This window comes from Alexandromys fortis, unplaced genomic scaffold, assembly GCF_014885135.2.
Source record: "Alexandromys fortis isolate MF-2015 unplaced genomic scaffold, M_Fortis_MF-2015_v1.1 scaffold_127, whole genome shotgun sequence".
Taxonomy (NCBI): Eukaryota; Metazoa; Chordata; class Mammalia; order Rodentia; family Cricetidae; genus Alexandromys; species Alexandromys fortis.
This window is the reverse complement of record NW_026068006.1, coordinates 3,002,374-3,015,338: the sequence shown is the minus strand read 5'-3', so window position 1 is coordinate 3,015,338 and position 12,965 is coordinate 3,002,374. Positions and strand designations below refer to the sequence as shown.

Sequence of the window (12,965 nt, the reverse complement as noted above, 5' to 3'; positions counted from 1 at the left end):
CAAATAATCTACAGACTCAATACAATTGCCATCAAAATGCTAATGTCATTCTTCAAACAAATAGAAAAACACTTAAAATTCATAAGAACACAGAAGGCTCTAAATACCCTCCCTCATCCAGTCTCGAATAAAAACAATAGCACCAGAGGCATCACTGTACCCCATTTCAAGTTCTACTCTAGATCTACAGGGACAGTACGGCACCAACACAAAGACCTCCGGATACAAGTGGTCCCATAGAGGAGCCACGCACAAACCTGTCCAGGCACATGATTTTTATCAAAATTTCAGAAATTGCTGGACACAGTGGCATGAATCTTTAATCCCAGAACTTGGGAAGGCAGAGGCAGGCAGATCTCTGAGTCTGAAGTCAGTCAAGTCTACATCGAGAATTACAGACCAGCTAATCCCACATTAGCTGACACTCCGTTGTTAAAAGGAAGGAACAAGAGAGTGAGAGAGAGAGAGAGATTATCTATCTCTAGAGATACACACTGGAGACAAGACAGTGTCTTCAACAAATGGTGCTGGGAAAACCGGACGGCCGCATGGAGAGAAGAAACCAGAGCCCTGTGTCACAACCTGCATAAACATCCACGACAAATCGGTCAACAGCATTACTGTGAGACCCAAAACTCTGAAACTGCTGGTGGAAAAACAGAGAAAACACTTTCCGATATAGGCACAGACTTCCTGGTTGTTCAGGAAGTAAGGCCAGCTGGCGCAGGAGAATTGTCTGTATTCTGTCAATCATGTTTTAAATAAATGCTGACAAATGGGACCCTTGGAGCCAAAGAAACCTCTTCATGACAAAGGAGGCACGCAGTTGAGTGAAGGGGCAGGACAAGCGAAAATCTTCTCTACCGGTGGATTCTACAGTGGGTTAATATCTTGAATATACAAAGAGCTTAAAAAAACTAAACAAGAAATCAAATAACCCAATCAATAAATGGCCTAAGAAAGTAAATCGACTTCAAGAGATGAAATGCCATTGTCCTATAAATGCATGAAAAGTTCCCAACTTCACAGCCACCAGAGAAGCACAAATTAAAACTCTACTGAGATTCTCTCTTACCCAAGTCAGAATGGCAGGGGTTAAGGAAACAACACCAACAAATGTGGATGGCGAGGATGTGGACAAGAGGAACTCTTACACACTGCTGCTGGGAACGAAGATGAGCCTGGCAGTGATGGAAAACAGAATGGAGGTTCCTCAAAAACTAAAATTAGATCTACCATATGATGCGCTACTCCCCTGCCGGGCATTTACCAAAAGATGCCCAAGTGACAGAACACAGAGATACGTGCTCATTGGTGCTCTCTGCAGCACTGTCAAGAACTGCAGACTCATGCAGCCAGCCTATGTCCAATGACAGCGGAAATGGTAAAAAACAGAACTGGGACATGTACACAGTGGAATAGTCTTCAAAGTGAAGGATGAAGTTCTATCATTTACAGAAAGTGGAGCAGCTATAGATAATCCCAACTGCGGGCCGATTAAATCAGTCTCAGAAAGACAAACAGCATAGTCTCTCAATTGTTGTCCTGGTTTTTGTATAAATACATAAAAGCATGTATGCACACACAGCAAAAAGAAAAAAATCACAGAAGTGAAACTGTGCAGGATAAAGGAACTAACAAGAGAAGAGAGGAAGAAAACAGCGGGGGAGCTGGGAAGGAAGAGTTACACTCCACACCCAAAGAGTACTTGTACAAAATGTCTTTAAGTAACCCATGCACAATAAATATACAAAATGGAATTGTTTAAAATTCAAAAAAGAATTAACAATTAAAACTAGCCAAGTATGGTGGCACATGCCTCTAATTGTAGCACTTGGCAGGCAGAGGCAGGTGGATATCTATGAGTTTAAGGCCAGCCTGATCTACAACGCTAGGCCAGATAGGGTAAAACAGTGAGACTCACACCAGGAAGTAGTGGCATACACTTTTAATCCCAGCAGTCAGGAGGTAGATCTCAGTGAGTTTGAGGTCAGCATGGTCTACAGAGCTAGTTCCAGGATCAGCTTCCAAAGCAGCACAGAGAAACCCTGTTTCAGGAGGGGGAAAAAAATAGTGAGATTCTGTTTCAAAATAAAACAGGGGTAACAGAGACAAGATTTCTGGGAAACCAAGTTTCCAGAGCAATCAAGGCAAGTGATGTCCAGAAAGTAGGAAAGAATGAGGTTGTAGGTGGGGCCAGCCATGTAGAGAGTTTATCCAGCACACGGGGCCCTGGGCTTGATCCCGAATGTTAACAGAAGGAAAAAGGAAATTCAATTCCAGGTTATCAATGTGACCTAAGATCACAGGGCAGAAAGAAAGGCAGACAGAGAGGAAGTCAGAGAGAACACTCCAGCACAGTGCAGTCCCTTACAGCGCCATCAGAGTTCTGATGAGCGGATGGATATAAGGGGAAACCAGCCATGTCCGAGGAAGAACAACCAGAGAGATCACAGGGACAGTCCCAAGTCACAGGACGGAACTTACTGAGTGGTTCCTACCTACCAGGCACTTTAGCACACACACACCGGATCTCCACAGTCACCTGTAGCACAGGTAACATCTTCACCTCTCAGAAAGGAAACTAGGGATCCCTGTCGAAACATGTTTTCCAGTCAACATCTCCATCAGGATTGAAGGTTCACTCTTCCGACCCAGAGCGCGGATGCATTTTACAGACCGTGGCGCTGTGTCCTTACAACGGAGCCTGTGACTGGCAAACTAAAGACCAAAAGAAATGAAAAGACAAGCCACAGACACGGCTCGGAAGATTTAGTATACAGAGGCCTGCGTGACTCAAAGCAATACACAGAGTCGGTGGCGTCCCTGTGAAAACCCTACGAGCATGCAGTCCACACTCAAGGTGTTAGTTCCCTTTCTGCTGTTAGGATAAAACCGCAGCTCCTTACAAAAAGCAAGACCTTATCTTGCGGCTCCAGCGGGATAAGAACCTGGTAGCGGGCAAAGGCATGGCAGCAAGCAGCAGACATGGTGGCTGCAGCAGAAGCTATGGGCTCGCATCTGGAACTCCAAGCATCTCGAGAGAGCACGCTAAAAGGGCATGTGGCTGTGAAACCTCAAGTAACACACTTCCTCTTGCGAGATAACATCTTCTAAATCTCCCCCAAACAGTGCCACCAATGGGGACCAAGGATTTAAACATCTGAGCCTATGGGAGCCATTCTCAGCCAAACCACCATACCCAGTAAAACCTGATCCATGATTTTTTTTTCCTCTCTGACATTCGGGATCAAACCCACAGTCTTTTGCATGCCAGTCAAGACCTCTACCCATGAGCTACAGCTTAGCACATCTCAAAACTGTCCTGACAAAGAAAAACAAACCTGGAGACCTGATGCGCCCTGCTTTTAAAGGGTATTACCTACAAAGTTACAGTAAATAGACCGCTGTGGTCTTGGCACAGAAGCAGGCACACTGCACACACAGTGGAGAATACAGAAACAAACCCACGCGTATACAACCAACTGATCTTTGTCCAAGAACACAGAGTGAAGGAAAAGGTAATTTCTACTGAAAGTATGCCCTCTGCTTCTACAATACTGAAAAACCACTTCAAAATGGGTAAAACTCTCAGAAGAAAACGGGGAGAAATTTCACGGTCCAGGCCTGGGAAATCAATGATCTCTTGGATGTCACTCCCAAAATGCCAGAAATAAAAACAAAACAAAACACACCAAAAGAGTCAAATAACTTTATGTTAAAAGGTTTCTATTGATAAACCAGCAATCTGTGGAGATGTTTCAAATTATACATCTGATAGGCGTTTAGTAAGCAAAATAAATACATATGGAAATCCTACAATTCAATGGCAATTTTTTGTTTTATTTTGTTATGTTTTCGGGACAGGGTTTCTCTCTGTAGCTTTGGAGTCTATACTGGAACTCAGTCTGTAGTCCAGGCTGGCCTCCAACTCACAGAGTTCACCTGCCTCTGCCTCCCAAGTGCTGGGGTTAAACGCGTGCTCCACCACCACCCACACAATGGCAAAATTTTAATAACCTTATTTAAAGTGGACAAAGCCTAGGACAAGCATTTGTTCAACCCGGACATATGGATAGCGGTGGGCATGTGGGAAACACTGCACTTCATCAGAAAGACGCCCAATAAAAACCATCAGGGAGCCTCACCTCACACCTCATACAAAACCAAGAGATAAGAGTCTAGGAGGAGGTGGAGAAACTGGAGCCCTCAGGCAGCAGTAAAGGAAGTTGCACCCTTATCAGGGTGCCTAAGTCTGGGTTACAGCCTCGCATTTACATAGCTATGGGTTCAGTGCAATATTGTGGGCAGGTAGTAGGGAATATTCAAGTCTTAATTGGCTAAGAAGCTGGGACAGAACTGTGTGTATGGCTTTTGTTTCTGGGGAGTGATTGGTTGTGTGTGTGTGTGTGTGTGTGTGTGTGTGTGTGTGTGTGAGTTTGGCACAGCACTCAAGTGGAGCTCAAACAACAGTTTGCAGAGTCAGTTCTCCCAACACATGAGTCCTGAAGATGCTAACTGAAGGTTAGCAAACTTAACAGTAACTCCCTGGCTCATCTCTTGGACCCTGTTGTGTTTTGAGACAGGGTCTCAAATCCCCAGCCTGGCCTTGGATTTCTGGTCTCTCTGATCTTCCTCCCAATTTCTGGGATGGCAGGGACACACCACCACTCAGGACCAGGGCTCAGACCCAGGGCTTGATACAAGCCAAACAAGTATTCTACCAACTGGGCCGCATCTCTGCCCCCTGTGTGTGTTTTACTAGGCACTGAGGATGATTCTGGTAGTCCCTCTGTCTGAACTTAACCATGGTTTGCCCCAGAACACAGGTAGTCTTTATCTGTCTGAGGGGGAAAACTAAAGGCTCCTTTTATTTCCTCAGAGAAATTCCTTTTTGCGTCTTGTTTAAATTCATCTCTACTCGCTACAGGAAGCTTTCCCAGCCTGGAAGAAGTGGTTTGAGTCTCTCCCACCATCTCAAAAGATCCACATCTCCCGGCTCTCACCCTAGAATCTCAGCACAGGACATTCATATTGTTAAAGGGCAAATAAATAAATACAGAAAACCCCAAAGCATGACTTCAAACCAACCACAGAAACACTTGGTGTGTGTTTGGACAGCATGCGGATAAATATTTGACATGTTTGTTTTACTGTTTTAGAGCTCAGATTCCGTACTAAAGAAGCCATGATCATACACAGTTTGCAAACAAAGATGTCAAACATAGCTTTAAGTGCTGGGAAATAGCAAAGAGTCTCCCACGCCGTGATTCACCTCATCATCCACTGAAGATGGGTTGGGATTAATTGGTGTTGGTGCCATTGCTTCCCTTTACAGCTGACATCAGACCCCAGGTCCCCGACGGTCCTTTTGACTTTGCGTGGAAGGGTTGAAAGCTGTGACCCACATTCCCATGGCCACTTCCCAGTGGCGCTCTTTGCTTCTGGCTTAGCTTTCTCTGGGAAGAAAAACTGGGAAGAACTTTCTTGGTACTGAGCCACGCTCCCATCTGGGATAAAGATTAAGAAAGAGGAAGGAGCTTTTGTTGTGCTTATAAATGCCAGATGCCGCCACATGCATGGTCGTATGGATCCCTGGTGCTTACTTCAAACGTTTGCTTTGAAAACATCCTCTCCGAGGAATGTTCTGGTAACCATCAGGAGTCAGAGGAGTGGCCCGCTGCCCTTGCCAGCACTTACTAAAAGATTGCCACCGATAGATTAAAGGGAATCACTTGGCCTTGAGGTGGTTTATCAACTTTCACAGAGAACAGAATTTCCCATATGGAAGACGTCCACAGCCATGAAAGGCATGGGAATCACTAGAGGCGATCACGTGGGCTTCGGGCCAGCAGCATAGAAACCCCCCAACAAGGAAAGGCATTTCACTGCCAGTGTCTACTTTCGGGAAACCACTGTTACTGTAAGTTAGATAGCTCTTTGGTCATTTTTGATTACAGAGTAAACCAAATAACTCTCTGATCATTTTTTATTACTGAATTTGAAGGAGAGCCAAGAGTTCAAAGCTGAGAGAAATGAGGGAGGGGCAAGAGATGTGGTTCAGCTGGTACCAGGACATGAAGTCCTGGGTTCAGTCCTTAGCACCTCAGATCACGAGTGTGGTGGTCCATGCTTAGACTCCTAGCACTGGGGCTGCCGAGGCCGAAGGCTCAGATGCGTAAGGGTGTCCTTGGCCACACAGTAAGCTTGAAGTCAGCTTGGGCTATGTGAGAACTTTTCTCCGAGTAGGTGGGGAGATGAGTAATAAGAGAAGACAGAGGAGAAGAGATGGGCAAGTGTAGAGGAAGAAAAGGGAAGAAGGGTAAGCAATAACAAAAAGCAAACTTTGCCACAGTGCCGGCTCGGCTGCCCCACCATGTTCTCTTCGCTCTGCTATGCTGAGGCAAGCCACGAAGGGAGAATCACCAAGGAAGAGTCAGAATCTGCTTAAGATCTACTAGGTCAGCACTGTTGAGTCTTCCTTTGGCCTTAGGAAGGGTAGGGCTGGACCAGCATTGTTACTAATCCTATGTCTACCTAAAACTTTGAAATTTTGTTCTTTATGGATTACCTAGTATTGCTCTTGGTTTTTTTGATGTGGGAGTGTCATATATCAATCTGTTGATTTCATTGGTTAAGCAATAAAGAAACTGCTTGGCCCTGATAGGTTAAAACATAGGTGGGAGGAGTAAACAGGAGGAAGAAGTGGTGAGGAAGTGGGAAACAGTGTGAAATAATGGGTTTCATTTGGATACTTCTGCACACACACACACACACACACACACACACACTGGGCTTCGGTCACACCCACTCCTCCCTCACCCTTTTATCCCTAATTGTCTCCCTAATTTTGTTTCTTTCTCTGGCATCCTCCCTTCTACTCTCATGCCTCTCCTCCCCCACAATGCATGAGAAAACACGGATTACTTGTCTTTTTGTAGCTAGTTTATTTCCCTTGAAATGAAGATCACTAGCTCTATCAATTTACTTATAACCGACATGATTTTGTTCTTAATGATTGACTAGTGCTGTTACGCTTTTATATCACACTTTCTTTATTTACTCCTCTGCAGAGGGGCATATAAGCTTATTCTCTACCATGGCTGTTGTGAACCGTGCTCTGTAAGCACGCCTGTGCAAGCATCGTCTTCCATTGCAGGCTGACTTGGCTTCCTCTAGACGTGCCATTCCAATGGAAGACTAGCTAAGCTGCAGAGTTCAGTTGGGTGAACACTGGTTTTTGAGGCTCCTGAGAAGCTATTTCCAGAGATCTAGGAGGAAGGTTTGTGCCGTGGAGGCTCTCAGGTGGGGAAGAAACACTTACTTACTCAGGACAGTGTTTCTCTGAGTGATTACTTACACAGTCTCGCCAAAGTCACTAGGCATTACCATCATGACCACTTCTTGCTCTATCCCAAAACAAAACCAAAGAATCTTCCTTGTCCTACCAGCTCAGAGCTGGAGGGCCAACTTGCAACACAATGCTCAGATATACCCTGAAACTTGAATCTGACCAGTTTCCACCTGTAGCAATGTAGGAGGATTCAGGAAAAACACACTTGAAGTATGAATTGATCCATCCATGTGGGGCAGGCGATGTGGACCTGAGCTCCACAGGCGCTTACAGAGATGTGTTTGGGTGAGAATGTTCAGGAGGGAGAAACCAATGACAGACTGGAGGAAAGTCTGCCTATGTCACCTCCAAGGATTGGGACAAAGGCGTGTCACCACGGCAAATGTGAGGGAGACTGAAACAGCTCACAGAGCTAGTAAGATTTTTATTTGATTTTTCTTGTTACCACTTGTTAAAGGAGAGCAAGAGCATGTATTTACTCAGGCTGTCTTTGCTGTGTTTGCATGTGAGGAGCATGCATGTGCTCAGCTGTGCACACAGAGGCCTGAGGTCGACTCGACTACAGCTCTCCACCTTATCCTTTGAGACCAGTGATGTGGGATTCCCCTCTGTATGCTGTGAGTATCATTGGTTAATAAAGAAACTGTCTTGGGCCTGCACAGGGAATAGAGGTAGGTGGGGGAAACTAAACTCAATGCTGGGAGAAAGGAGGCAGAGTCAGGGAGAAGTCATGTAGCCCCACCGGACACAGATGCCGGAACTTTACCTGGTAAACCACATCCTCGTGGTGATACACAGATTACTAGAAATGGGTTAAATTAAGATATGAGTAGCCAATAATAAGCTAGCGCTAATGGGCCAAACAGTGATTCAAATAATATAGTTTCTGTGTGATTATTTCAAGGCTGAGCAGCCAGGAACCAGCAAGCAGTCTCCTTGCCACAGCCCAGGTCCCTACCTGAATCCGGAACTCACCGATTGGCTAGACTGCCTGGGCAGAGAACTCTATGGATCCATCTGTCTCTACCTACCCTGGCCGTAGGGTTACATACATGTTATGTGCATGACAGGGATCCGAACTCAGGTCCTCAGGTCCTCAGGTTTGGGCAGCAAGCACTTCACCACCAAACTATCCTCCCAGACCAACATCATCTTTTTAATTCCCATAATAACCATTCGTGGAAGATTTTGCATCCTCAGTTTCCAAATGAGAAACCTAAAACTTACAAAGGGAAATCTTTTCCAGGCAAGTCAAGCAATTTGCTAAAGGTTAGGCGGGACCAGATTTTAACCCCAGTCTGCCTGATGCTGAAGTCACGGTAGTTTCCTCAGAACCAGCAGAGAAAGTGATAGCCGGAGCGTCAAGTCTACTGTGCGCTTTATAATCTGCCCACTGGGAGGGGGCTTTACATTTTTAAACTGTTGAAAAGAAAAAAAGGAAGAAAACCATTTTGTGCCTTGTGGAAATTACATGAAATCCAAATCTTAGTGTCCATAATTAGGGTTTTTTTGATTTCTTGTTTGTTGTTTTGTGTTTTTGAGACAATTGCACATATCCCAGGCTAGCCTTGAACTATCTACATAGCCAAGGAAGACTCTGAATCCTGATTTACCTGGACTCCCCGCCCTGAGTGCTAAAATTACAGGAGTGTCTCACCACACCCAGTTTGTGTGGTACTGGGACTGAATCCAGGGCATCATGCATGCTAGGCAAGCACTATACCAACTAAGCTACATCCCTGGCCCCATAAATAAAGTTTTATTGGCACACAGCCCATCTGTATTGTCTGCAGCTGCTTTCAATACTGTGTGAGAGTTCAGTAGTTGCTAAAGAGACCAAGTGGTCAGTAAGCAAACATATTTACTACTTGGCCCTTTAGAAATAAGCCTGCCTGGCGATGAAAGGAGACAGAGACAGAGACCCACATTGGAGCACCGGACTGAAATCTCAAGGTCCAAATCAGGAGTAGAAGGAGAGAGAGCAGGAGCAAGGAACTCAGGACCGCGAGGGGCGCACCCACACACTGAGACAATGGAGATGATCTATCAGGAACTCACCAAGGCCAGCTGGCCTGGGTCTGAAAAAGCCTGGGATAAAACCAGACTTGCTGAACAAAGCGGACAATGAGGACTACTGAGAACTCAAGAACAATGGCAATGGGTTTTTGGTCCTACTGCACGTACTGGCTTTGTGGGAGCCTAGGCAGTTTGGATGCTCACCTGACTAGACCTGGATGGAGGTGGGTGGTCCTTGGACTTCCCACAGGGCAGGGAACCCTGATTGCTCTTTGGGCTGACGAGGGAGGGGGACTTGATCGAGGGAGGGGGTGGGAAATGGGAGGCGGTGGCGGGGAGGAGGCAGAAATCTTTAATAAATAAATAAAAAATAATAAAAAATAAAAAAAAGAAATAAGCCTGCCAGTCTCTAGCATGTACTGCTTGGCCTCATGATAGGTGGTGGCAATTGTTGAAAACTTTAATAGACACTACTCTTACTGACTACCATGCTAATCAATATTCTCGAACATCTCTTCAGTCTTCCCTATAAAGGCTCCACTTGTAGTTGGGTAGTGGCTCAGTCAGTAAAGCGTCTTCATGGCATGCATCCAAGCATGAGTTTGGATCCCTAGCGCACACATGAAAAGGCAGGTATGGTGCTGCCCTTAAGTGGCAGAAACAGTTGGATTTCTGAAGCTCATTAGGCAGCCAGCCTAGTCAAATCAATGAGCTCCAGGTTCAGTGAGAGATTCTGTCTCAAAAATAAAAGATGGTGGTCGATTGAGAAAAGACACCCAGCCAGGGATGGTGGCACACACCTTTAACTCCAGCACTTGGGAGGCAGAGTCACACAGTTCGAGTCTAGTCTGGTCTACTACAGAGTGAGTTTGGGGACAACCAGGGTATCAGAGAGAAACCTTGCCTTGGAACGGAGAGAGATGGAGAGGGAGAGAGCTAGCGGGGGGGGGGGGGGGGGGAGAAAACCTATCTTGGAAAGAAGGGGGGGACACCAACCTTCACCTCTGAGTTTTACATGCACATATATACACATGTGTGCACACTTAGACACAAACAAGTACACTCATACGCCCGCAATGAATTCTCCAATTTGTATCTAAAGACCTCACTCCTACCTTAATGTGCTAGCCACCAGGTCATGTGTGCTTCTTTTTCACTTCATTCCATTCCTTCACTCACGGAACAAAAGTCCAGGGAGCTTAGATGCAATTGCTGGCTTCTCAACACTCTTGGGGTTTCTGCCATCCTTGAGAAGAGGGAACAGGAAGTTAGGACGAGAAAGCACACTTAGGAGCAGTAAAGAGCATTTTGCAGGCTGACACAACCACACCAGACCACAGAGAGAACAGCAGAGTGCGTGCAGGATTCTGTTTGAATAGCTCATTTCTGATGCCCCCCCCCCCCCCAGTGCTTTCTGCTGCCTGCTTCCATTCCGCAGTCACTCTGCTGGCCTGGCAACCCAGCATCATTATGTAAAACGTTCTGGGAATCTCCCAGCCAGTTCCCAGCATCCTGAGCCTAGCCCCCAAGCACTATTCATAATGGTAATGTCATCACTCTGAGCCAACTGCGTTCCCATAATGCCCTTCAAGCAGAGAAGAAAAAAAAAGTCTAGAGAAACATCTATCCTACAGAACTCAGAGGCTGACAACCTTAGCGCAGCTCCCAGCTACGTAGCTTCAGAGGCGTCACCTCCTTATTGGTCCTTTCAGAGTTTCCCAGGGGTGCCTTCCAGCTTGTGATGTTGTTAGTGAGGCCTTTAACATCCACTACAGGAATTCATCAAACTGGTGTAATACAGCTGGGGTCAGAATTCAGTAGCTCAGTTGGTATAGCGCTTGCCTAACATGCGTGATGCCCTGGACTGAATCCCAACACAATGCGAATTGGGTGTGGTGGGACACTCCTCTAATTCCAGCATTCAGGGTGGATGCAGGGAATCAGGAGTTCAGAGTCATCCTCCACAGGTAGTATGTATGTTTGCCTCATGCATGGAGCCCTAGGTTCAAGCCCCAGGACCAAAAACCAGGCATGGTGCCCACACCTGTGATCCCAGAACTCAGGAGATGGAGGCAGGAGGATGGAAAGTACAGGGTCATCTTCAACTTTATAGCAAGGATAAGGCCAGCCTAGAGTATATGAGATCCTGCAAAATGAAGAAAAGAAGGGAAGGAGGGAGGGAGGGAGGGAGGGAGGAGGGAAGCAGTGGAGAAAGGGTATTATTAACGTAGAGGGCAGAACGCTTGTCTACGGACAATGAGGTACCGTTTTCTTAGCCAAAATCATTATTTTTTTCAAGGAAGGATTTCTCTGTATAACAGCCCTGGCTGTCCTTGAACTCATTCTGTAGACCAGGCTAGCCTCAAATTCATTGAGATTCACCTGCTTCTGCCTCCCAAGTGCTGGGATGAAAGGCGTGAGCCACCACCCAGCTAGAAATTTTGTGTCTGCTCCTGGTCTTCAGTAGTTGGTTTTCTTTATCAAGCACCAGTTTGGTCAAAAGACCTTTCCATCAGGAAACCACTTCCGGCAATCTAAGTGTGTGACCTTATCTAGAAATGTATTCTATTCCTCCAGACTCCCAGCCATCTAATATGGTCAATTATCTGCCAAAGCCAAAGAAAACCTTCAAGTACACTACACACAGTCCTGCGTTTCCGACCGACTGCACGGAATGCACTTGCATTTGGACAAACTTAGCTGGAAGGAAATAACTTAAACCAGGAGGAGGCTTGGTTTAAAACTCCATTGTCTGTGTGGCTAGTACTTTTTTCTAGATGATTCTAGAAACAATAAATATGATTCTTGAGGGTGTCTACTCTGGAAGTTGTTTTTACCCTTCTTCATCAATCTCCATGAGACCCCGAGGATCGACTGAAGGGCATTTCCCTGGAACAGAGCCGGGAAAGGGAACACTGGGAACTCGGGTGAACTGTTCTAACTTTACGTGTGACCGAGCTGTTAGAACAGCTGGTTCTAGGGTCCCAACCCAAGGTCCGTGTGGAACATTCTCTCTGAGACTCTTGACAATGTGCTGGAGACGAAGAACGTCTGCCTGGCATGTAGGGAGCACGGGTTCAGACTCCACACCGTGTGAACAGAGCGCGGTAACATGTGCCAGTCATCCCAGCACTCAGGTGACAGAGGCAAGAAAGTCAGGAGTTGAGAGTCATCCTTGCTTACATGGGAAGTTCAGGGCTAGCCTGGGCTGCAGGAGACCATGTCTTTAAAAAAAATAGTGTTTGCCACACAAGCATTAAGACTTGAATTCAGGTCATCAGCATCCGCACAAGTCATTAGTGGTGGTTATACCATCACTGCTGTGCAGAGAGGCGGTTCCCTGGAACTCACAGGCCAGCCAGACTTGCCAGTCATTAAGTTCCAGGTTCAGCTGAGAGACCCTGTGTCAAAAAATAAAGTGGAGAGCAATTGAGGACGACACCCGAACCTGGGGCCTTCACAAGCAACCAGACATGCCTGAACCACACTCACATTAACATACACACACATATGGGGGGATGTCCTAAGGAAAGGAGAGGGAAAGGGAGGGGAGGGGAGGAGAGGAGAAGGGGAGAGGAGAGGAGAGGAGAGGGGG

General features: G+C 46.2%; 1 long non-coding RNA gene across 7 annotated transcripts in view; it reads right to left on the bottom strand.

The window, feature by feature from the left end:
• The window catches only part of LOC126513264 (uncharacterized), a 41,541-nt gene that overhangs the window by 5,440 nt on the left and 23,136 nt on the right, over positions 1 to 12,965 (bottom strand). For 6 of the 7 annotated variants that reach the window (XR_007595267.1, XR_007595272.1, XR_007595270.1 and 3 more), the window contains one exon: positions 10,486 to 10,616. This is a non-coding gene — a long non-coding RNA (uncharacterized lncRNA). Of the gene's footprint in view, positions 1 to 1,075; positions 1,186 to 10,485; positions 10,617 to 12,965 lie in introns of those variants that run through there. The other variant, XR_007595268.1, reaches the window with a different exon arrangement.